Source organism: Geotrypetes seraphini, chromosome 17 (genome assembly GCF_902459505.1).
Source record: "Geotrypetes seraphini chromosome 17, aGeoSer1.1, whole genome shotgun sequence".
Classification (NCBI taxonomy): Eukaryota; Metazoa; Chordata; class Amphibia; order Gymnophiona; family Dermophiidae; genus Geotrypetes; species Geotrypetes seraphini.
Window position 1 is genome coordinate 4828662 of NC_047100.1, and position 23701 is coordinate 4852362.

General features: G+C 43.6%; 1 protein-coding gene across 2 annotated transcripts in view; it reads right to left on the reverse strand.

The window, feature by feature from the left end:
• The window catches only part of PLXNA1 (plexin A1), a 529295-nt gene that overhangs the window by 460490 nt on the left and 45104 nt on the right, over nt 1-23701 (reverse strand). For both annotated transcript variants that reach the window (XM_033926178.1, XM_033926177.1), the window contains exon 3: nt 14903-15058. The gene's annotated coding sequence lies outside the window, so the exon portion shown is untranslated. The remainder of the gene's footprint in view (nt 1-14902; nt 15059-23701) is intronic.

Here is a 23701-nt window from a genome sequence, read left to right on the forward strand (position 1 = left end):
TGCTGATTCCATCCAAAGTCCTTCCCTGGACTGCCCACTGAACAACTACTTTCGGTTTAGGCGGTTAATCCCGATATTTAGCAGCAATGTCCAGTCTCATGCCACTGAACTCCAACAGATAGCTGCATACAGGCAATTTAACTGCTTTGAATATTGACGCCTATGGAGGGATTCTGTAGATGGCATTAAAGAACATAAGAATAGCCTTACGGGGTCAGACCAAAGGTCCATCAAGCCCAGTAGTCCATTCTCATGGTGGCCAGTCCAGTTCTCTAGTACCTGGCCAAAACCCAAGGAGTAGCAACAATCCAGGCAGAATCTCGAAAATTAGCAAGAGTCCAGAACCCCAAATAGTAGCAACATTCCATGCTACTGATCCAGGGCAAGCAGTGGCTTCCCCCATGTCCTTCTCAATAACAGACTGTGGACTTTTCCTCCAGGAAATTGTCCAAGCCTTTCTTAAAACCAGCTACGCTGTCCGCTCTTACCACAACCTCTGGTCCTGTTCACGTAAGACCTCCCTCGGCTAGAGTTTAGATCTATCTTTTCCAACCCCCTCTTTTACAAAAGTGCGCTATGCTTTTTAGCACATGCTAATCACGTGCTTAATGCATGCATGTTATCCTATGGATGCATTAGTGTAAAAGAGGGCCCAATTAATTACAACCAATGTCTAAGGGGTTGATAGTCGAAAGGGTCCTATTCACTTCAATCCCGCTGAACGCTGGCAAATTTTGGACACAGAAAATCGTCCTACCAGATGCTCAAGGCGCCGAAACGAAACAGAAACAACAGATCCATATGGAAACACACATGCTCCAAAGAAGGCGTGGCCATGAGAGGGGCGTGGGCGGGTCAGGGATTTTCTCTTAAGTTCACAGTGTTCTAGAGTGTTCTGGATCTTGTGCTCCAGGATTTACACCTGGTTTTACTTGGTAAAACTCCTCAGCTCAGAATTGGGTGTGTATCCTATGCACTATTTTCTAAAGGAAACGTCTATTATGAGAGAATAACATTCAATGCTGATATTTTTTTCGCCACTGAACTATGAGCCCTGAATCCAGGCCCTAGAGTACAATCTTTCCCTTATACCAGCACATAATTTCCAAATCCCTTGTAGCACATTCTGTATTTTATAAATGCTTCTCTGGGATTGTATTGCACTGAAGTCACCCTGCCCAGACTTCCATTGTATGGACCCGTTTCCATCCACTATTTGATGGGAGAAGCTGGAAAGATCCTAGACCTTCTTGGCCAAGTAACGGGGAGAGGAGGGCAGCAGCAGTTTCTCTCTCATGAATTACAGGCTTCATAGACATCAACTATACTGCAAATGTCCGTGACAAATTCACATCCCTGAGGCACACTATCCCAAAAGTGTTTTCACTCTGGTAGCTTAATTCCAGCTTTTTCATAGAGCTGAACATTTTGGCTTTTGCAAGCCACATAGCAGGAGTCTGATCAGTGACAGCACGTGGCGCTTGCCCAGAACCACCAAAGACGTGAATCATGTCCCAGGTACTGGGGACATCAGCCTGGCTTCAGCAGCATGACTCAGCACTTGGAGAAATGGAGCAGGAGGGTCATGCGGCCCAACCTTGGCATCGTTCTCACATGTTTTCGATGTGGTTTGGTGCAGAGTAGATGGAACAGCCTCACTTCTCTTGCTGTGCTTATGTGCCTTGAAATGCAGCATTTTCTATTAGAGGTCTTGGCGGGCTGTCTACATTACTGTTAATTACATCTGTTATTTTTTTTTTTTTTTATACTGCTCCCACACAGGGCTATAAAACAAATGAAACAAGCATCCCAAATGGTAGTGAAATCAGGCCAGTGCAGGGCTCAAGACAAGCAAGAGAGTGAAGTACTCAGGAAGTACTGAGGGACATGTGGTCCCTGGTAGCCAAAGGCTGGGTAGACTGCGACCTGGATCTTTGTGCAGAACCAGCAGAACCATTAGGCAGACCAGGCGGTCACCCAGGGAGGCGCCTTCTAGGGGTGGCAAACAGCAGCTGGTGTCACTCAGATAACTGTTTTCCCTGTTTAAGATTTTCACGAGTGATGTGCAAAGAAGTGTTTTTACAAGATCATTCTGGAAGGAATGAGATTAGACTAGCCAGCCATTATGGATGGGTTTATTAAAATGTGGGGGGTGGGGAGCTAGGGGATTGAATGGTAATGGGGGGTAAGCATAAGAATATAAGAGTAGCTTTACTGGGTCAGACCAATAGTCCATCAAGCCCAGTAGCCCATTCTCACGGTGGCCAATCCAGGTCCCTAGTACCTAGCCAAAACCCAAGGAGTAGCAACATTCCAGAATCCCAAAGAGTAAAAAGATTCTAGAACCCCAAAGAGTATCAAAATTCCAGGCAGAATCTCTACCAAGAGTTATTTGGACTTTTGGCATCTGACTTCCTGTAAAAAAAAAAAAAGGAGAGCTTTGAACTTCATGCATAATACAGAAAAAGAATCTGCTCGTGTGGAGGTGATCAGCGTGACTTTAAGGGACACCGAGTGGCCCAAGTTGACCCTCCGCTGGTTAATTGCTTCCGAGTGCCTGCAGGCAAAGAACAGTTTCCACAGAAAAAGACCTTTCTAATAGGAGGTCATTTACCGTCTTGTTAGCCTCCTCTTTGGTTTCACTGCTTATGATCTAGGCTCTGTGAAAGGACCAAGTCCCAGAGCTGCACTTTCAGCCTGACAGCCTCCCACAGGCTCTAAGTGCAGACACAGCAGTCCTGGCATAAAGAGTATGGCAGCCCATTACTGACGCAGGAAAAAATCACACAAAGGTTATCCCATCCCAGAAAGGTCAAGCAGTTTATAGGCTTGATATTCTTTAATGTTTTAAGAGGTAAACATGCTTGCTTCACTGAGTCTGAAAGTGGCTATGCACTTGTGGTCAAAGCATCTGTTTTCAAGGAAAGGATGAAGGAACTCATCTAAAAGACGATGAGAGTGTTTGGTGGGAGTGTAAAATTTTGCAACCTCTCTGGAAGAGGGTGGTGGGCACTCTGTCCCAATTGTTGCAACTCTTCCTTCCTTTCACGGCCCAGGGCTGTTTATTGGGTCTTCATAATATATGCTTGCATTCCTGGCAAACTAAACTTCGCCGGTGGGGTTTAGCAGCAGCCCAAGTGCTTGATAGCCAGCCAATTGGAAAAGATTGGAACCACCTAGTCTATTGGATTGGTCCTTGAAACTTCAAACTTTGGATGCAATGGAGTTATCTATTGCAAAACGACATGGATATTATCTTTCTTCTACCCGGACTTGGTCTCTGATTATGGACAAAGTGGACTCTTTGAACTAAGTTTACTGCTGGGGGTGGGTGGGGGGAGGGTATTGTTTTGATTTGTTGAGATGACTTCCTGAAGAACCGACAGGGGGTTGTCTCTAGTTGGGGGTCATGTTTTCATGCTTTGGGGGCTGAGATACAATTGTTGCGTGGATATCTGGTTTCTAGTTCTTTATTATGATGCTGTGCTTTTCATTTCAAGTTAGTGATGTTTTTCTTTTTTCTAGTTACATTTTGTATATAGTAGTGGTGTAATTTGTTATTCACTTCATGCTGTTTTGTATATTTTGTTTCAAAAACAATAAAAATCTTTAAAATTTAAAAAAAACAAATAAAAGACGATGAGAGGCACCTGCACGTTTCTGATCTGTAATCATTCCCGTGTAGGGTTACCAGATTTTTCCAAAGGAAAATCTTGACCCATGCGTCAGGATGGCATTTCAGGCATGCGCCGAAGCGACGAGGTTGCACTAGTGTGCGAATGCGATGTGATGACATCACACGTGTGTGTGTGTGACATCACCGCGTTGCATCCGCGCATTCATTGGAAGCTTTTCAAAGCCCAGACAAAGTGCTGGGTTTTGAAAAGCTGTCCGGTCCCCGGACATGTCCTGAAAAGGAGGACATCTCCGGGAAAAACCCAGACGTCCGGTAACCCTATTCCTGTGGGTAATATGAGAGTCTGGTCTACCTCTAGGTAGTTCAGGTGTTTGCAGTCATAAAGAAAAGGATCAACCTGTTTCAGATAGGCTGGTGATACAGATGTGGCTCTGCGGTTGCGGCCTTCACCTTCCACTCCAGCTGCAGGAGGCAACAGGGTGTGGCCAAGATGATAAAGGGGATGAACTCCTTACGTATAAGGAAAGATTAAAAAGGTTAGGGCTCTTCAGCTTGGAAAAGAGACAGCTGAGGGAAGACGTGATTAAGTCTACAAAATCCTGAGTGGTGTAGAACGGATACAAGCGGATCGATTTTTCACTCCGTCAAAAATTACAAAGACCAGGGGACACTCAACGAAGTTACAGGGAAATACTTTTAAAACCAATAGGAGATTTTTTTTTTTTTTCCCACTCGGAGAATAGTTAAGCTCTGCAACCTGTTGCCAGAGGTTGTGGTAAGAGCGGATAGCGTAGCTGGTTTTAAGAAAGATTTGGACAATTTCCTGGAGGAAAAGTCCTTAGTCTGTTTATTGAGAAAGACATGGGGGAAGCCTCCGCTTGCCCTGGATCGGTAGCACGGAACGTTGCTACTCTTTGGGGGTTCTAGAATCTTTTGTTACTCTTTGGGATTCTGGAATGTTGCTACTCCTTGGGTTTTGGCTAGGTATTAGGGACCGTGAGAACGCGCTACTGGGCTTGATGGGCCATTGGTCTGACCCAATAAGGCTATTCTTATGTTCTTATGCTGCACTTCAAAAAGCTTCCAAGTTAGCAGCTTGACACGACCTGGAGCAAAAGCAGCAACCCAGCTGAAAGTGCATAAGCTGTGAAATGCAGGTGCGCGGGTAGTTTTTAGTCCTGGGGAGTTTACTCGGGTAACTGCTTAACTATTTGGGCAGATTCCTTTTAAAACTGTCCTCATCTTGCCTCCACTCTCTCTATATATTTTCCTAAGCAAAAAAAAAAAAGGCAAATATTTTTGGTTGCTTCATAGGAACAACCAAAGTTCTATCCAACCCAGTATCCCCTTTCCAACAGTGGCCAATCCAGGTCACAAGTATCTGACAGGATCCCCAAAATACAATTGGATAATCCCAGGGATAACTGTTCATTGATTTATTTTTTTTTCCAGTAACTTGTCCAAACCTTGCTTTTACCACATCCTTAGCAATGAGTTGAGTAAACAATTGATTTGCATTTATCTTTCCCACTCCATCCAGTATTTTATAGATATCTTTCATATTTATTTTTTACATTTTCTATACTGTTCTCCCAGAGGAGTTTGAAATAGTTTACATGAATTTATTCAGGTGCTCAAGCATTTTCCCTGTCTGTCCCGATGGGCTCACAATCTATCTAATGTACCTGGGGTAATGGGGAGGATTAATTGACTTGCCCAGGGTCACAAGGAGCAGCATGGATTTGAACCCACAATCTCAGGGTGCTGAGACTGTAGCTTTAACCACTGCACCACATTAGAAATCAAGATGCAGTAAAAGTGAGCCAAGTATAGGACAGTCAAGCCATTGTGACATCACTGATGAGGTGGGCTCTTATTGGTGGAAGGAGGCATTATGATGTCACAATACCAGCTCTGGTTACCTGAGACAGACACTTTTCACACTATATATTTATTTAATTTTCTATACAGTTTACGTGAATTTATTCCGGTACTGAAGCATTTTTCCCTGTCTGTTTCCCTTGGCTATCTTATCTCCAGACTGAAGAGCCCTAAACTCTTTAGTCTGGCCTCATAATAGAGTTGTTCTATCCCCTATATCATTTTGATCATCCTACTTGCTACCTTTTTCTTCTTAATAATATTTTTTGAGATGCGGTGACAAGACTTGGGCACAACGGTCAAAGATGAGTTTACAATCTGGAGCAACGCAGAGGCATTACGACGTTCTTTGCTTTATTCTCTACGCTTTTTCTAATAATTTTGCTTGCTTTTTTAGCCACTGCTGCACACTCATGTGTGAAGCAACTTGACATTTAAATCTTTCTAGATTTATGCTCCATACACATAACATTTGGCAGATCTGTCCAGAGGATGATTTACCTTTGGCATCTCTGAACAACCTAATTTTCAAGCGCAAAGTGATTTCCTAAATTGAATTGAAGATTGGATAGTTATGCAGCTAAATGCAAGCATCCATGTGTTAGTGACGCTTCTATGTCAAATACCATACATCTACTTTTTCTTTGAAGGCTGCCCTCAGGTATAAACAAACTGTAGATTTTACACCCACTTTCTCTGTCATTGCTTAGAGATTTGAAAATTCAGTCTAACACACACAGTTTACCAACACTGCCTAAACACATACCGAAGGTCCATCAAGCCCAGTATCCCGTTTCCAACAGTGGCCAACCCAGGTCCCTACGTAGATCCCAAGTAGCAAAACAGATCTTATGCTGCTTATCCTAGGAATAAGCAGTGGAGTTCCCCAAGACATCTCAATAATGGCCTATGGGCTTCTCTTTTAGGAAATTATCCAAACCTTTTTTAAACTCTGCTAAGCTAACTGATTTCACCATATTCCCCTGGGGATGAGCACAAGAATAGCCTTACTGGGTCAGAACCATGGTCCATCTAGCCCACTATCCTGCTTCTAGCAGTGGCCATCCAGGTCACAAGTACCTGGCAGATCCCCAAAGAGTGGCAACATTCCATGCTACCTATCTATCCCAGGGCAAGCAGTGGCTTCCCCCATTTCTATCTCAAATTTTAGGAGCCTGGGTAAATATTGTGACGTGATTTTTTAAATTTTTTTTTTTTGTTTTTGACTTTCTAGTCAACGCCTGAGCCAATCAGTGCTCAGGCACTGTCAGAAAAGTTAGCCCCGGAGTAATGAGCAGCAAATTACTCCTGCGATTTTAACCTGGCATGAATTTGCATGCTCATTACTTTGATTTTTCAGCACTGGATTCATGCTAGAGTTCCCTCTTATCAGGAATCTTTTGAGCATCTTCCTGTCATATTTTCACTCCCCATTATTGTCCCTGGCTCCTCCTGCCACCAAAGCAGCCCTGGGTCCTCTCAGGCCTCCTACTGTAGGGGGCAGCAGGGACTCCTGCTGGGGTCAGCTGCAGCTGCAATGGCTCCTTCCGGATTCTCTAGGGAGCATTATTTTAGGCACCTGGGAGAAACAGTGCTGAGATTGTTCCAGCACTTGTATATACATTATATAAATTTATTTGCATTCATTTTCAAAGGCCCCTTTAATTGATTCTTGGAGATGGATTTAAAATGATATCATGACTTGTCTGAGATCAATGCATCCATTAAACAAGAAGCAGTTTCTGAGTTGCACAGCTTGAAATGCCATCAAATGTACCATCCTCTGTTATTATTTTCCACTAACCACCATCCAGGGCCGAGCAGACAAGAGCAGAACGTTTATTGCTCAATCAGTGCTACAGAAAACAAAAGCATCTCTTCCGCATCTACAGAGCTTGGCTTTAACATTATAGGGGGGAACGGTAAAAGGGACCTGAGTGGGTAGAGCAGGGTTTTATGACTCACCTTGGCACTTATAGCTTTCTCCTAGGGTATAAAGTAGACCCACAGTAAAACAGTACCCATAGCTATGAAATGCATTTAGTTCTTGGGATGAGATTCATTTTTTTGGCTCCCGTGAGAAACGGTGATAAGATTTCTCCAGCAATGGACATAAGATTATGTTAGCTGTCGGTATTTATTTTTGAAGGACCTTTAGTTGATTCTTGAGATGGATTTTAAATGATATGTTTATGTTTATTAAAAGTTTTAACGACACTTTGATTTATCAACAGCACGGTGTACAAAATATATAAAAACAAGATAAGATAGGAAAGCAAAGAAAATACAAAGACAAAAAAAATTTAAATTAAATCAGAGTAATTTATAAATCTAAAAAAAACTAAAAACATAACAATTTTTGTTTAAATCTTGTTTAAATAATTGCCAAAAAGAAACGGGATCCTAAATCACCAATCCTCTCATAAAAATGCTAAACCAAAAAGATGTGGCTTAACCATTGTATATTTACCAGTATATTGACATGTAAAGATCCTGATGTAGCTGCTTAGCATCACTTGGAAGTGGCTGGAAAATGTTTTCTCATCTGCCAATGTCACTCTGCTCCCATAACCCCTCTCCCAAAGTCCCTTAATTGACTCCCTATCCATTTCCATGTAAAACTCTCACTCATTCTGCAGCTCCTAAGTATCTCTCTCTCCCGCCCTGCCCGGAAAATCTCGGTTCCTCTAGTAAGTCATTCCTGATTTGGTGTAGTATGGGCTGGGGGAGGGCATCGATGGGAACTCCACTAACTTGGAACATGAGGATGTTACTGGCCAGAATTTACAGTATATATCCTGCAAACAACAGGATGGTTGGATAGGCTGGAGTGAGCTTGGATGGCAACTAGGAAAATACCAGGTGGACTTTACAGTCTATGACCCAGAAATATCAAAGAAGAGACAAGTTAAAGTTAATCATGTATTTTTGGATGGACCATTCAGGTCTTTTTATCTGCCGTCATCTACTATGTTACCTGGCAGAACCCCAAAGTAGCAACATTCCAGAGCTGAAATTGTGATGTCATGATGCCTCATTCCACCAAGAGCCAACCTCAGCAGTGATGTCACAATGGCTTGATTAGATGACAACTTCAGCATTTGGAACCTAGGACAATACCAAGTGGACTTTACAGTCTATGACCCAGAAATATCAAAGAAGAGACAAGTTATATTAATCTTGTATTTGGAATGAGTATAACCAATGGGCAGACTGGATGGACCGTTCAGGTCTTTATCTGCCTTCATTTACTGTTACTATTACAGCAGTGGATAAGTGTACCCGTCTCCTCCGCCACCAGTTCCACAATTCTTTACATTTTGGTTTACCCGACGCTTGGAACAGACCTCCTGACTCAGTGCTTCATGCTCTGTCTCTAGTCCTATTCAAACCCAGGATACAGTTCCACCTTTACAAAGCTCCCTTTTACTCTTAACCCCTTAGTTCTATACCCATGTTTATTTAACCATTCCCAAAATAAATGTAACTTCCTGTAAACTGCCTTGGTTGTACAACAGAAAGGATATATATCAAGTCCATGGCCCTTTGACCCTTAACCCTTGTCTGTCCAGATTGTAAGCTCCGTAGAGCAGGGACTGTTCTGTATGTGTTTTGTCTACAGTGCTGTGTATGTCCAGTAGTGCTTTATAAATAAGTAGCAGAATTATTTATTTGGATTTATCTCACACCTTTTTCAGTAGTAGTTTAAGATTAGCTGCTGTATGTTCATGTGCACTGAATATTTTCCAGTCCCCAGAGGATTCATAATCTAAGTTTGTACCTAAAGCAATGGAGGGTTAAGTGACTGGCTCAAGGTCACAAGGAGCTGCAGGGTGATTTGATCTGGGCTTCTCTGATTGCCAGCCTGATGCTCTTGTAACCACCAGGCTTCTCCTCCACTCCCCCGCTGGTAAGAAGAATTCATGTACCTTTACATCTCAGAAAAGGATCTGCATACTTTTGTACTTCCTAACCTGTGCAGATACCTTTTCTGACAAAAATTAGATGCACAAGATTAAAAATTCAAAAGTATGTGCGATTTTCCAAACTCCACCCCAGAAACTGCTCCTCCTCCAGTCCATGCAAAATGGTGCTAAAGCATATTCTTCCCTGCAGCTGTTGACAATGAGCCCCCCCTCCCCCCCCCTGCAGCTGTTCTCTCATGTTTATATGCATTTGAATACTTCAGGATTTACACAGAAGGATATATAGTCAAGGTGGGGGCTAAAGGATTAATTTTTCTTCTCCTCCCTCCCGCCTCCTAAGTCAAAGCCTTCCATCACTACAGCCAAAGAGCTCTACTTAAGATAATCTAAAGAACTGAGAAACCTTTGCAATGCACTTGTCCACTGCTGTAATTCAGATATAGTGAAGCGATTCACACTATAACCGACATCTTCTGCAGTGCCCGGAAACCTTTTCTCTAGATTAATCCCACTTTGCACACCCAGGGTCCAAATCTAATCAGCAGACAAAAATTAAAGGGAATATCTGGAATGCTCCCTCTGCCGTGTCTTCCCCGAGCTATTCTAGCTTCCGGAAGGATCCGTCTTGCTTACTCAGCTCAGCTGATTAAGTTTCCATGCTCTAGAAGTTACACAAGGAAGCCTGGGCCATGGCAACCTGCCAAACAGTAATCCATTACCGAGAGGAACAGTATCAATCGCAGTGCATGCATCGATCAGCGTGCCTCTTATCGGCCATACAGCCATGTTCGGTCCTCAGACCTCAATGCAATTAAACATGTTCAGGGCTTGTCCACCCAAAAGATACTCCAATCTATTTTCTTGAAAACTATAAAAATGCAATTCAAAACCACTAACACATGTTCACTGAAGTACGTCTCTTAGATATCTTGATAGATAGATAGAAAGATAGATACTGCATGTATAATGAGATTATCTAAGAGACTTACTTCAATGAACATGAGTTTGTGGTTTTGAATATAATATATATATATATATATACATACACACACCCCGTATTTCCCCAAAAATAAGACCTACCCCAAAAATAAGCCCTAGCATGATTTTCAGGGTAGATCTTAATATAAGCCCTAGTCGATGGCAGCAGCAGCACACGGGCTTCCCCCCCCCCCCACTCCCCATCTCTCCCTCCCATCCGAACCGCGAGACTGAAATAAATACCTTATAACAAACTGGCAGTGTCAGCAGCAATCTAGACAGGCTGCTTCACGGCCTTCTAACACCTGGGATTCCTCTGCCGCATTGCTGATGATGTAACCCTTTTAGGGGGGTGGAAAAAGTGTGTCTTATGGAGCAAAAAATACGGTACATAAGTTCTCTGTCCCCAATTTATGACAAAGGCCACTAGCGAACTTTGAAGCAGCCCTCTGGACCGATTCCATTCTGTTTATATCTTTTTGAAGGTACGGTCTTCAAAATTGCACACACTATTCCAAATGGGGCCTCACCAAAGACTTATCCAGCGGCATTATCACTTCCCTTTTCCTACTGTCCATTCCTCTCTGACTGGCTGGGTTCCTCCAGGACTAGGGTTACCATATGGCCCCAGAAAAAGGAGGACGGATTGAGGCATCCAGGTTTTACCTCCAGTGAAAGCAATGGAAGTAAAATCTGGATATCTCAATCTGTCACAGGCCTGTGAATCACTGCAGTGAGGCACACTCTCGCTGAACCCACGGACTTTATTGTAGACTTGTTAACCGCAGCTTCCGCAGTGCAGTTCATATTCTCGTGTTTGCATAGCAGTTTGTGTGTGAACTTTAGTTCTGTGGAAAGAGGTAATCAGGTGCTTTGCATACTTTTGCATCTCATTACTTCATTAGCACAGGGTTTACAAGTCAAATCACAAAGAGCAAAGGAGGGAAACAGCCAAGCAGAAGAGTCAAGGTCTTCCATTCCGTGCTACTAATGAGTTTAGGATCTCTTAAGACCTCAGAGCAGCTTACGTACAGTATAGTACTGGGAATGCTGGGAGGAGAGTCGGAGGCCATTGCTTAAGGGTGATTCCTTGTGGTTGGAGTCAGGCCCCTGTCCTGAGGATGTCACTAGAATCAAATAAGGAGAAAAAAAAATCCCAGGTGGTTGTGACTGAAGGGTCACAGCACCACATCCCAGCCCTGGTTCTGAGAGAGCTGGAAGTCCACAGGAGCAGGAGGGGAATTGCATTGTAAATGTCTCTCTCTACATTAACAGCTGTCTCCAGATACTAACTAGAAGGTACATTGTTGTCAGCCTGCACATCTGTGAAGCTAAATTTTTGTCTCAGTTGCTGCAGCACAGCTGGGGTGGGGGGGAAGCTGTGTGTAATGGGAACTAAAAGTCCTGTATTCAGCACAGATACCAGCTTACCTTGCAGTACAGGCTGAAATCTATGCAATGTCACTGCTTAAAACAAACATATAGCAAAAGCCCAGGGTTGTGTTTTTTTTGTTTTTTTTTTGGGGGGGGGGGGGGGGGGGGGCGGGGGGAACACTGTGTCATTTCAAAGCAGCTCACAGGAAAGTAACCACTGGGCACAGCAGAAGCAGCAACACCAAAGATGGATTCAGGGAGGGAAGGAGAGCTGTAAAAATCAATTACGCTGGAGGACTTCAGTGGCAAGAAAGGACTAAAAGGTTGTCCATCTATAGGCGATTGCAGAAGCTTTCTGTAGCACAATGCAAGTATTTATTTAATTCGTTTTCTATCCCACTGGTTTTTTACTTTGGTTTATTTATTTATATCCTGCCCTTACCCAGGGCAGGTTACAAAATTACATTAAAAAAAAAATCGACAATAAATTATCTACAAAAATACATACAAAATGGACAATAAATACACACACAATACAAGAAACTATCAACAACACAAAGCAAAAATACAAACAATAAAATACATAGGCGACCAGCACCTTTGTCCCATTGTCCCCCAAAGATCTCAGAACGGGTTACAGGTTACTCCGACACTGCAGCACTGTACTGAGCCACAATCATACCCTGTGCAACACAGCTCCTAGTGCCCCCTCTCTGCCCACTACTCTGCGGCCAATGGGCAGGCAGCATTGCCCCTGAAAACGAGGGCCCTCCATAGAAAGTCTCTCCATTCTAGTGATGTCATCGGTTGGCACTTTGGATGGATTATTTCCTCTAGAGCTCAGACTAGCCTGAAAAAGGTCTTTCTGAGCATGTGACAGTCACCCCCTACCATGGTGGCCACTTCTTCCTTCTGTTTGCTCTGCCAGGAAGACGCATCCTCCTGTTTCCTTGTCTTCCTTTATTTTATTTTTCTCTACTCCTCTTACACCACCTCTGGAATTGTGCTCCACACGCTCTGGGTAAATCTCTATAGATCGCTTAAAGGTAGGTGCCAAGATGATTTGCAGTAAGCATGTAATGGCCATTAAAGAACACTAACATAAGTTCACATTTACACCTGCGCCAGCTCATTGGCATTGAAACATTTTTTTTTTTTAACATAGTAGATGACGGCAGATAAAGACCCGAATGGTGCATCCAGTCTGCCCAACCTGATTCAATTTAAATTTTTTTCTCCTTAGCTATTTCTGGGCAAGAATCCAAAGCTCTACCCAGTACTGTGCTTGGGTTCCAACTGCTGAAGTCCCCGCCAAAGCTCACTCCAGCCCATCTACACCCTCCCAGCCATTGAAGCCCTCCCCAGCCCATCCTCCACCAAAAGACCATATAAAGACACAGACAAGTCTGCCCAGTACTAGCCTTAGATCAATATTTACTATTATTTTCTGATTCTAGATCCTCTGTGTTCATCCTATGCTTCTTTGAGCTCCGTCACCGTTTTCCTCTCCACCACCTCTCTCGGGAGCGCATTCCAGGCATCCACCACCCTCTCCATAAAGTAGAATTTCCTATGTGTGTAAATGCTGCATTCTAGAACACGTGTGCAAGAGCTAGGCATGCCCGTTCCAGGTCCATGCCCATGCCCCTGACCAACCAATAAGATCCCTGAGTATATTCGATGGCAGGAGAAGATACATAACTTTAAAAAAAATAAATAAATAGAAACATAGAAACATAGAAATAGACGGCAGATAAGGGCCCACGGCCCATCTAGTCTGCCCACCTTAATGTCCCTCCCCTAAATAAACTGTTACGCGGCACTTTTTTTCCAGATGAAATATAAGGAGTGAAACTATGTTATTAAGGAAAAAAGGAGAAGATAACAAGGTGTGGTCGCCTATGTATTTTATGGTTTGCACCTTTTGCATTGAATTGCGGGTGTATTTATTGCTGATGACGTTTGTATTTAGTGATGTAGTAGGGGCAGGATATAAATGAATAAACAAACAAACCAAATCCATGCTTCTCTTATGTCAGGGGTAGGCAATTCCCGTCCTCGAGAGCCGGAGCCAGGTCAGGTTTTCAGGATCTCCACAATGAATATGTATGAGACGGATTTGCATGCACTGCCTCGAGATGCAAATCTATCTCATGCATATTTATTGTGGAGATCCTGAAAACCTGACCTGGCTCCGGCTCTCGAGGACCAGAATTGCCTACCCCTGTCCTAGGTCCATGTCTCTCACAGGTCCCCACCCCCTTAAATCTAATTCTAGCTTCTATAGGTAGCCAATGCAAAGATCTTAACAAAGGAATAACATGATCATATTTGCTAGCAAAAAAACAACAACAAAGGACTGCAGAGTAAAATGTTCAAGCTGCAGAAATTTTATTTAAAGTCAATAAAACATAATCCAAAAACTGGCCCTCATGTGCATAGGGACCGGACCCAGCAATGGTGTTGAAATAAATCCGTAACCGCTCCTGGGTGCAACTTGTACATTTTACTCTGCGGTTACGGATTTATTTCAACACCATTGCTGGGTCCGGTCCCTATGCACATGAGGGCCAGTTTTTGGATTATGTTTTATTGACTTTTAATAAAATTCCTGCAGCTTGTACATTTTGCAGTCCTTTTTGGTTTTTGCTTCATTTGATTACTGCAGACCCGTTGGATTTCCCTTTGTATTTTGAATAATTTGCATTTATCCAATCAGGAGGGCCTTATTACAGCCGACACTATTCTATAACCTCTTCAATGGCGTAGTAATGGTGAATGGCGCCCTTCCCCCTCCTCTTTCCCTGTCTCCGGCATGAGCAGCATGCCCACATCAGTGTCGGCTCACCCTTTGACGTCACTCCCAAGGCGTGGGTCCTGGAAGCGGTGTCAGAGAGAGAGCCGATGCCAGTGCGGGCAGCAACCTCACGCCGGGGAAGTAAAAAGGGTACAGGGGAAGGCAAGGAGCGTGCAGCAAGGAGAGGAGGAGAGGTGCCACGCCCTTAGCAAGACCTCATGCACGCCTTTTGCGCTAATCGTAAAATTGATCATGGCTTCTAAATGAGGTGAAGATGTACTTAATTAAGTCATTTTATAAAGAAAGTACCTATTATCCTCGTCGTGTCTGTCTGTCCATCTGTAGGCAAGTATCAGCTGTGCAGGCACGTAGAACAAGCAATGAAGAAAGGCGCCAAGAGCTGGACGGGGAGGTTGTTCTGTAGAGAACAAGGCCAGAGTCAGGCAGACTTCTTCGCTCTGTGCCCTGAAAAGCAAGGCCAAATCAGGATTGAGTAGGCAAATGTAGTATGAAAAAGAAGAAAAGAAAACAGATGGATAGCCTAGCTAGTTTTAACAAAGGTTTGGACAAATTCCTGGAGGAAAAGTCCATAGTCTGTTGTTAACACATGCCTGCCCTGGATCGGTAGCATGGAATGTTGCTACTCTTTGTGTTTTGGCCAGGTACTTGTGATCTGGATTGGCCACCGTGAGAACGGGCTACCGGGCTTGATGGACCTTTGGTTTCACCCAGTAAGGTTATTCTTATGTTCTTATATGAAGAACACGATCTTTTATCCAGTAGACTCCCAGGAAACAACGCCCGATGTGGCTGCATTTCACCACAAAAGGCTGCATCAGAGGCAGAGCAGTCTTGTACATAGATATCCCTGAAAATCGGATCCTGCACTGCAACGGGGCCGCCCACGCTCACTGTAACTGGGGCTTGGCTGGGAGCACAGCGGGTACCTGCCAAAAGGACCTGGGAGAGGACGGTGGTGGGGCTAGAGCATCAGACACACCTAACTCTTCCCAGCTCATTTACTTCTACTTTTAATTAACTTTGCAAATTTGAAGCCTCGCTGCCCTTACAATGGCTCCTTTCAGGGTTTTCTCTTTGATATTACTAGCATAAAGTTCTAAGATTGTCTCTATTCAGAACTGTGGGAAGGCTGCATTGAATACCTTCAAACCACAGATTATTGCTCAACCTGTCCTAGAGAACATAAGGATCGCCATACTGGGACAGACCGAAGGTCCATCAAGCCCAGTTTCTTATAGTGGCTAATTCAGGTCACAAGTACTGGCAGAAACCTAAAAGAGTAGCAACATTCCAGAGCTGCTATTGTGATGTCATAAAGAACTCATTCCACCAATGCCTAAGAACCAAACTTAAGTGATGTCACAATGGCTTCATTGTTGTATACTTGGCTCACATAAGGTTTCAAGGTTTTATTAAAATTTGATTTAATCGCTTATCTAATTTCTAAGTGAGTTTACAATATATATAAAAAAAGAGCATGAACATAATAAAAATGCCATTAACAAAACCATTAATAATTAAAAAAACAAACAAACAACAAATTACAAAGAAACATCAACTAATAATTGGCATATTAAAAAGATAAAAGAGACAGATAGACGGGAGACAAAAGGAAATAGGGTTAGAAATAGCCAAACTGGGTCAGAGCAGTGATCCATCTAGTCCAGTTTCCTGTTTCCACAGTGGCCAATCCAGGTCCCATGTACCTGGCAGAAACCCAAAAAGTAGCAACATTCCAAGCCAGAGGCCAGAGAGAAGGTAAGGTCTGGAATAGAGAATGACACGGTGGTTGTTTCGAACATGCTCACTTGGACGTTTTGACTAGTAAGACATCCAAGTGCCAGTTTATGTCTCTTTTTTTTTTTTTTTTAAGAGTCCATTAGCCACACAGTGGCATAGTACGGGAGGATGGCCCACCCCATGTGCCATCTTGGTGGGCCATCCCCCCCTCACTGCCACACTCGTGCCCTCCTTTTCCCCTGCCATACCTCTTTAAATCTTCATCAGTGGAAGCAGCTTTTTTAGCCTGCTGCTTGCGCTGGCCTAGCACCCCTCTGAAATCACTTCCGGGTCACAGGGCCAGGAAGTGACATCAGAGGGAAAGCCAACACTGGCGTAAGCAACAGGCCGGAGAAGCTGCTCGTGCTGGCAAAAATTTAAAGAGGTTCAAGGGGAAGGGAGTGGGCGAGTATGGTGTGGGGTCAGGGAAGGAATAGGGGTGCGGAAGGAGAGGGGGTGGCTTCGTCACTGCAGACATCCCTGCAGAGCAGAGAGGCAGCTTACTGGTAACATATCATAATATAACATAAGAAGTGCCATCTCTGGAACAGAGCCTAATTCCATCAAGTCCGGCGATCCGCACACGCAGAGGTCCCGCCAGGTGTACCTTGACATAGTTTTAGTCCATATCACTCTAAGCTTCTCATAAGGAGATGTGCCACCTTATGCCACTCATAAAGAGATGTACATCTAACTTACCCTTAAACCCTAGAACAGTGGATTCCGCAATTACCTCTTCTAGAAGAGCATTCCAGGTGTCCACCACTCATTGCGTGAAGCAGAACTTCCTGATATTTGTCCTGAACTTGTCCCCCCTTAGCTTCAGTCCATGTCCTCTTGTCCATGCCACATTGGACATTGTAAATAATTTTTTATCCTGCTCTATTTTGTTGATTCCTTTCAGTATTTTGAAAGTCTCGATCATATCTCCTCGCAGTCTCCTCTTCTCAAGGGAGAACAATCTAATCTAAACCTTAAGTTTATATACCGCATCATCTCCATGAGTATGGAGCTCGACACGGTTTACAAGAACTTAAAATAGTGGGTAGAGAAGAAGAAAAAGTCTCTTAAGTCATTCCTCATATTCCAAGTTCTCCATGCCCTTTATTAGCTTCGTTGCTCATCTCTGCACCCTCTCGAGTATTTTTAAATCCTTCTTTAGGTATGGAGCCCAATGTTGGACGCAGTATTTCAAGTGTGGTCTGACCATCGCCCTATAAAGCGGCAGTATTACTTTCTCCGATCTACTCATGATTCCCTTCTTTATCATGCCTAGCATTCTATTTGCGTTCTTCGCTGCCACCGCACTTTGCGCCAACGGCTTCAGGGTCCTATCGATTAATGCGCCCAGGTTCCTTTCCTGTTTGGTTTTTCCCAGAGTTGCACCTGACATACTATACTTGTGTTCCTTATTTTTTCTGCCTAAGTGCATCACTTTGCATTTTTCCACATTAAACTTCATCTGCCATTCTCCAATCGGCTCAAGTCGCTCTGGAGTTCCTCACTGTCCTTCTGCGATTTGATTGCCTGGCATAGCTTTATGTCATCTGCAAACTTGATGGTCAGTGCAGTGGACTCTGATCCAGGGCACTGATGTTTATATGCCACTGTAACTCTGTTATTTTAAATGCTGAACACTCAGGTTTGCAGGTGGCTTTAATTTTTATTTTTGTTAAGAAAATTATGTTTTTTGGAGCCACAAATTTTTTCTGTTAGAAGCTGGTACAAAGTCTTTTAATACCCTAACTTGACTAATGCAGTTTCTCTTATGCAGGTTTGTTCTAAACAACTTATTTAAAAAATGCAAACAATACAAAATATGGCAGCCAGATTATTTTTTTTTCTGCACATAAATCAGATAGAATCATTCCTCTGTTAAGTTCTTTGCACTGGCTTCCAGCTGAAGCATGAATTCTTTTTAAGATTTGTACAATGGTACATACAAGTATGTCTGGCTCGGCTCCATCCTATCTATGAAATTCTATCTGCATTCCAAATAGGGAGATTTCCAGACCAAACCAAGATATTTGGACGCCTCATTTTCCTCATCCCAAGGGCAGTCATTCACAGAGAAATGTTATTCATACTATTTCTTATCAAGCAGCTTTCCACTGGAACTCCTTACCTAGTCACAGTAGGAGAAGAGATTCTTATCTTTGGTTTGAAATGCTCCTGAAGTCATATCTTTTAAAGAAATATCTGGACCTGGAATTGCAATACATGTTGTAGATTTTTCTTGTAACATTATTCACGGTGTTTAATATCTTTTGTACCTCTCGATTATAATAGGTTAAATTAATTGTGATCCACAATGAACCTGGTGGTATTTGTGGAATATAAAAACATTTTGTATAGTATAGTATGGTATTAATATTTAGGTGTGGTAGGTGTATATGTTTTTGGAGGTAAAAAGAAATATATAAAAAGTTGAAGTGGGATTTGAACCCAGGTCCCCTGGTTTAAAGGCCACTGCATGGACCACTAGCCGACCCGTCAGACCTGCTTACATCTGTGATCTGAATGCCCATAAAATCCGATGTTGTCAAGGAGCCTACTTTCTCTTTCTAGTGTGACTTTCAGAGGTGAGAGAGGGAGAACATAAGAACTGCCATCTCCGGATCAGACCTTCGGTCCATCAAGTCCGGCGATCCGCACACGCGGAGGCCTTACCAGGTGTACACCTGGCGTAATTTATAGTCCACCATATCTTTATATGCCTCTCTTAAGGAGATATGCATCTAGTTTGCTCTTGAAGCCTAGGACGGTCGATTCCGCAATAATCTCCTCTGGGAGGGCATTCCAGGTGTCAACCACTCTCTGAGTGAAGCAGAACTTCCTGACATTAGTCCTGAACCTGTCCCCCCTTAGCTTCATTACATGTCCTCTAGTCCGTGTCAAATTGGACAGTGTAAATAATCTTCTCTGCTCTATTTTGTCGATTCCTTTCAGTATTTTGAAGGTCTCGATCATATAGGAACACAATAGGAGTATTAAAGAGACATTATACCCAGTGATGTAGAGGGGGGGGCAGGCCACCCCAGATACCATCTTGCTCGGGGTACCAGCACCCCTCCTCCTCTCCGCCCCCATTCCTCCCCCTGCCCCACGCGCACCCCCTCCCTTCCCCTGTACCTTTCTTTAACTTTGGCGTGAGCAGCCACCCACTTGCTGTCCGCGTCGGCTTCGGCGCTCTCTCTCTGACGTCACTTCTGGGATCCATGCCTAGGAAGTGACGTCTGAGAGAGAGCGCCAAAGCTGACGCAGGCAGTAAGTTGGTGGCTGCTCGCATCAAAACTAAAGAGGTACAAGGAAGGGGTGCGTGCGTGTGGGGAAGAGGGTGTGGGAGTGGCCCTCCCAGGTGCCGCTCACCTTCGCTACGCAACTGCATCGGTTGCCCTTCTTTTTTTTGACTCGAATGTTTCTTCCCATTTGATTATTCCTCTTGGATGTCCAAAATTTGGGTGTCCCCCCCTCCCTTGCTATTTGAATGAACATCCAAATTCTGACTCAGACATTTTTGGCAAGTGGGTAGCTTTTTGGCCATTCTGAGAGGTCCATCTGCTTTCAAAATGAGTACCCAAGTGTTCTCACGTGACAATGCATGGGAGAGCCATGGCCATGGGGGGGGGGCCTCGGAGACTGGGCCCCCCACCCCGGAACTGCAGTACCCCTTTAAGCGGCTGGCGGGGATGCCAAAGCCCCACCAGCCAGTTCCTGAGGCATGCGCAAGAAGTCCCACGCTGGGGGATAAGCCATCAACTTCTATGTCAAAGAATTAGCTTCCAAAAACATACGCCTCTGCACGTTAAACCCTGCTTATAAATGATTTGCCAGTATTGCTGTTTCCTTTCCAGTAATTCCATGCAAAATGCAATGCACGCTGCAAGATAACAGGGTGTAGAAAGCAATCAGTGTGTGACTTGTCTGTAGTTAATTGGGGGTGATGATAATTAGCAGTATATCGCACACCATGACAGCTTCATGGTAGAGCCTGGTAGCCCATCTGCTCTTCAGGAATACCCATGGCATCCTGTCCTGGTCAGCAGTTGTCTTGGGGCTGTGGGGAGATTGCTTTTCTATTTCTTTTTGAAAGAGGGCAGCTGGGCTGTGTTTAAGAGCTCCTTGGTGGCAGAGTAAAACAATGCATGCCACTTGGTTTTCTGAGCATATTACTTATCCAATCCCCAGCTAGCAATTCAAACCAGGGAGCAGAGAAATGAAATTAATCAGGGGGAAAGGAAGTGCGGCTTGTTGGTGGGAAGGAGCTGATTACTTGTAGGGTTGTGCATTGAACTGGCTTTGAATCATTTCTCTTGGCATCATCCGTCTTGATCTACAAGAGCGGCCTGGATAAATTATTTCCTGTTTGGGTGTCTAATCAGAAAAGAAAAAATACGATGTATTACATTGTCTGGAAAAGGCAGCATTGGAGATTAAAAAAAAGCACTGCCACTGATTGTTCTCCAGGAGAGACTTCCTCTTTTTTGGCTAAATTTCTGTCATTGCATCACTTGACACTCAGTTTGAACAATTCTTCCTCTTTTTTGGCTAAATTTCTGTCATTGCATCACTTGACACTCAGTTTGAACAATTCTTCCTCTTTTTTGGCTAAATTTCTGTCATTGCATCACTTGACGCTCAGTTTGAACAATTCTTTCTCTTTTTTGGCTAAATTTCTGTCATTGCATCACTTGACGCTCAGTTTGAACAATTCTTTCTCTTTTTTGGCTAAATTTCTGTCATTGCATCACTTGACGCTCAGTTTGAACAATTCTTTCTCTTTTTTGGCTAAATTTCTGTCATTGCATCACTTGACGCTCAGTTTGAACAATTCTTCCTCTTTTTTGGCTAAATTTCTGTCACTGCATCACTTGACGCTCAGTTTGAACAATTCACAAGCAAAAAGTCCCCGGTACTTTTTGCTGTGGTTTTTAATCGTATAATTTTTTTTTGTTTGTTTTGATTTTCTTTTAGTCCCTCCTCCAGGGATTCTGCAAATTACTGCCTCCGCCACTGCCACTGGAACATCATTTCCATTTCTAGCTGGCCTCAAGGATTTCTTCTTCGGTGGATTTATTCCCTCTCCAAAATTGCAAGAAATTAAATTTGTACACAATAGATGGACTCTTTGTTAGATGTACAGATAAGCTGATGTGTAAGCTTTACCCTTTTTTTTTTTGGGGGGAGGGGGTCTAGCCCCTTACTTGAAACAGTTCTCAGCTAATGACTCAATCACAAGTTTCTGACCACATTAAGCAACAGAAAAGACTGAAAGGAACCATAAGAGATCATGCAATTCACCTCTGCCTATAACCAGGATCCCCTCAATCAAAATCAGTCACCCCAAATAGATGATTTTTGACCTTTCTTTCAAAGCCACCTATGAGGGAGATTGGTTCTTCAATCCCCCCTAGTGCCGAGGATCTTCTCAGCTGGAAAGCTCTTCCCAAGGTCTAACCCTGTCTTCAGTGGCGATGGGAAGCAGCTGATCACCATTTTCTCCGTAACTTGCCTTTTTACTTACAGCGAATGTGCTTTTGGATTAGTTTACTTGATTTCTTGATATACCACTTCTCAAGACCCTAATTGGACACCACAAAGCAGTTTACGAAAGCCACCGTTTTTAATATGTCCCTCCCGCCATGTGGAAACGGCAACAGTTGTAAAGCAGAGTATTTCCTCACAGCGGTAATTGGCATTGTCGCCAAAAATGACAGCTCTTCTATAAAGTAGCATCAGAATGTGGGCGTGACACGATGAGAATATTAGGCACACTTAATCTGTTCTAGAACGTTGGCAGCAGCCTCTTTGCAGCGTTGAAATGAGTGGGAAGATACGAGTGGCAAAAGTGGCATAGGAAAGGGGGGCAGGGGGGTGTTTGAATTCCAAGTTGTTCAAGTTCTGGGGCATGGGAGGAAAGATACAAAAAAATGAAATGTAGAAAAATAAAATCAGAGGAAATTAAGGACCCTTTTATTAAGCTGCAGTAGAGGTTTTTAGCACAAGCGGCGCAGTAAATGCTCCAACACTCAAAACCTCTACTGCAGCTTAATGCGTCCCCTTACCTTACCGACGCGTGTGTGTGCTGTGAAGAGAAACTTTGCGCTGCGATGTAATATTTTGTGCGCGAGCGCAGGCCAATGCAGCTTAGCGGGAACACTGGTTGTGACTCCCTTTTTTGGTAGCTTACTCCCCCCCCCCTTTTTGTCAAGCTGCGCAAGAGGTTTTTAGCGTGGGCCGGCAAGGTCTGGCTTGTTTAGTTTTACAATGGGTGTATTGATGTACTGCTCACTGCAATATGTAAGATGCTGCCTTTTCCTAGGTACTCATGTGTGACGTGTGGTTTGTTACTAAAAATCATGTTTTTCTTACAGATGGGGGGGGGTGCCAAAAAATGATGGGCCCCGGATGTTACATATGCTAGGTACGCCACTGTATGTAAAGATACCAGAAAGCTGGCGTAGCAAAAACTTCTAAGTTTTGAGTATTTAACCCTCCCACAATCTCACGGGCACTCGTTTCAAGTTTATTGAGATTTTGATTTAAACGCAATATCAAATATTTTCAATGCGTATAACAAAAATAAATTTGGGGAAATAAATAAAACCATTTGAACCAGTGTTCCCGCTAAGCTGCGCTGGCGTGCGCTGGCGCACAAAATATTACATCGCAGCGCACACGTTTCTCGTCACAGCGCACGATCGGAAGAGGCGTACGGCAGATGGCAGGGCGGCGAGAGGAGAATCGGGCGAGTTGGCTCATAACTTGCTGGCGCCCGATATTTTTGGCTCACGGTGAAAAAAGTTTGCTCACAACACCCGCCCGCTTAGAGGGAACACTGGTCACAACCATAACCCCAAAACTTCATTTTACCCCATAATTCTACCTAGCTTCATTACAAGTTCTTCTCTTCCTAAATTCTAGTTCATCCCTCCTGGATTCCCCTTCCCCTTCCTGGAAGCTCAATAATTGTTCCAATTGTTTAGGATCATGAAAAATATAATCCTTGAAATTGTATCTGACCAACGCGGGGAAACTTCAAGATAGAAAGGCATCCTGAGAGCAAGAGTTCTCAGTTTTAACTTTAGAAATTCCCTATGGGTCACCTGGGTCCTTTAGGGGGAAAAAAAAATAAATCTGGAAATACAAAAATCTGGGAGCCATGGACGTATACCCTTCTTTAACGAAAGTAGTTAATCAGAACCAAATCTCTCTCATAGAAACATAGAAAAATGACGGCAGATAAGGGCCATAGCCCATCAAGTCTGCCCACTCAACAGACCCACCCCCTAAGTCTGCTCTAGAGCC